Below are 3,151 nucleotides of genomic sequence, written 5' to 3'. Positions count from 1 at the left end.
ATAAACTACATATATAAGCACAATAAACAGATATGGAATATGACAATATAATCTATTATCTGTATTGTATATACATAATAGTATATATATATTATTATAAACACAGTAAACATATATATAACATCATAAGAGCTCAGAAGGATCCAACTGCGGCCAACATCATCAAAAGAGCTAGCAACTTCATGCACTTTAAAGTGTCTCAGTTCAGGCATCCGAAAACCAAAGTCATATGATTTTCAGAGCATGGTTCTCAGCACTTCCACAAAATGAGACTCATTTAACAGCTCCTACGCATTTCTGATTTTGCAAACCTTGTCCAAATGGATTAGATGGGTTGTTTAGAGACTTAAAGACTGATTGGAGGTTTTTCCCCCATTGATTTCAATAGGTGTGGGCTCAAACTGTTTGTAGATGAAGTTGGGAACACAGAAGCGATCTTAATATCTTCAGCAAAGGCAAAAAGAGAAGCAGTAATTTAATTTGACCTGAAGTATTTAGATAGGTGGAAGTGTGTCACAAGCCAAAGAAGTGAAGATGGAGAAAAGGAGAGAAAAAGAGAAATGATTCCAAACACAGTAAGTAAAGAAGGGAAGGTGCGATTGTATTTCTTTGATTTCATTTGTTTGTGATTTTTTTTTGCCTGAGTAGATAACTTATTCTGCTAATGAGCTTTTAGATGACTTTTTAGATCAAACAAATCAATAGTACTACCCTTTGGTGATTTCCTGCAAGCATATCAGCAGCCCAGACCACTCACTATTCGGTAGTCCAAGCAATACATTTGGGGGCAAATACATTCCTGGCAAAAACAAACACATTTTCAGCCACGTTTCCAGGCTGAAAACTACAGCTCATATGTTTAGGCCATGCGTTGGAAAACGGTGAAAAAATGTCAACACAAATATTTGGCCTCCGTGAGAAATCGCTTTTTGGCTTTTCTGAAACGAAGCTTGCGAAATCCACCTTTTCCATCGGGATACTTTTGCGGGGCTGCCGTCTGCTTGGGTCTGATTCAGAAGTCCTCAGGAAGTGGCTCAAACCTGTGCCGTGATGTAACTGTCAAAGTGACACAGGAGTGGGTCTGTTGATATTAGCCTGGCTAATCATTCTGCTAATTGGACAGTCATTTGAGCCACAATGCAAAGACAGATCGGCTTTCACTTTAACTACTCAGGCAAATGAGGTTTGACTCAAATGTAATACTTTATATCAACACACAGAATGACTGTAAAAATAATACCACATGTGCTGGTGCCTCTTTTTAATAAGTGTCTTCCTCAATTTTCCCTACTATACTAGGCATTTTAGCATACACAAAATTAAGGTTATTTAAGGGATATCAATTGAAAAACGCACCCACAGGACGCTGAAAATGAATGGTGCGGCTACTAGTATAACTGCCAGAAGTCAGTTGCCTTAATTTGAATCAGCTCTCCTACAATTTGACCCTTTCCTTTCTCGTCTGAGACGAAGATAATCTGAATATCCAGTGCTTTGCGCTTTGTGCCGTCACTTCTACTGCTGAAAGTAAGATTAAAATGTTGCCATTCTCAAATGGAGGTGATTTATTCTAGTAAAGGACTGTAAAGGGCACCAGGTGATGCAGAAAGAGGTCTAAGTTCTTCTGCATGTTATTAAGGAGTTTTCAGCAGCACAGCAACTGTATCTCTGACGCTAACTTCTTAAACAGGATTTTTGTCCACTGTTTCATGATATTCTGACCATCCCTAACAACAGCTGTAGCAAATTTTGAAGCATCGACTAAAAAAGACCACCTACATCTTCCAGTTCAGGCCAACATCCTCCACCTCCTAGGAGCATGCCCTCCTTAAAACAGGCTACAAACTACACCTTCCACTTGCCTTGTTAAAGCTACACCGCCGCAAAGAAATGACTACAAACATCTTGGGGACAGAAGGAGAGCACGCAAGGGGGATCCTGGGTTTCAGCCTGGTGCTAGGAGAGGAAAGACTTGGACTCTTATTTCTATTCTCCTCAAACCATATAGCTACTTGCAAGTGAATCAGGAATGGATCCTGTGTCTTATCTACAAGACCACACTCCTTCCAACGTAGGGGTGGAGATGATTGTGGAGAAGAAGCAGGTTGGATGACACCCTGACTCTTTTGAAGTCAGCAGTAACACACTGCCCACAATGTCTAAGATACCAGTATCTCTGCAAATGTCAAGTGCCCTGAAGGAAAAAGACAGATAAGTGTGTATAGGCAAAATGTTTCCAACAGAGTTTTCAACCGTTCCTTAAAAAGCCCAGTTTCTTTAAATATCTTATAATATTAACATGTTTCCTTAATGCATACAGTGGATTAAACACATAATTATGGAATTATGATTTAAATAATTGATTTAGTTGGGTTCCTGGATAATTAAAAAAGTCCTGCATTATTAGAAGCACTGGGTGCCTCTACACAAGACACTTACTTACAGAGTTGCCTAATTAGCTCCACAGTAAAGCGTCACCGCCTACATGAGTAACGTTATTAGGCCAGGGTAGCTAATTAACTCTGCCATAGGATAGTACTGCCCAACACAAGTACTATCCTACAATGGAGTTATTTACTCTGCCACAATGCTCATGTAAATGATGACAAGGGCTGGCTCTGGCACAAGGGTGCTACAGTGTGGGGCTGCCGGCTGGCACAGTGCTGGGTGCATGTGTAAATGCTGCACCCAGGAGCAATAAACTCTAGCATAAACTATGCTGAAGTTTATTGTGTTGCATTCATGTTACATGAGTTCAACAGCCTAGGTTAGCATGGCTCTGTTAAAATATGCTCGCTACACTACAGTGTGAATATGCAATACATGACTGACGTACCAGTTATGCTTAGTAAAAGGTACTCATATTATTGTGACTTCCAAAATCTGTTTCTAGTTTGAAGCATTTGTGACAGTGCAGGTTACATTTGTAGCAAAGCCTCCAAATAACTTTAAGAACTATTTGCTAAAAAAGAAAATATGAAGTTTGCTTTGCCCAAGCTCAAAGGGGGAGAAAATTACTATATTAGTTTCTGAAAACCTTCTTGTCATAAATATTTGCTGCAACTGTTAATACCATAGGCATTTTATAATTCAGGGAGGAAGCATGGTGCAGTTTATTAAATGTTAGTATAGGAAAGAAAGATCCTGTGCC

Source organism: Crocodylus porosus, unplaced genomic scaffold (assembly GCF_001723895.1).
Source record: "Crocodylus porosus isolate Cpor-Errol unplaced genomic scaffold, CroPor_comp1, whole genome shotgun sequence".
NCBI lineage: Eukaryota > Metazoa > Chordata > Crocodylia > Crocodylidae > Crocodylus > Crocodylus porosus.
This window is presented reverse-complemented; position numbering follows the sequence as displayed.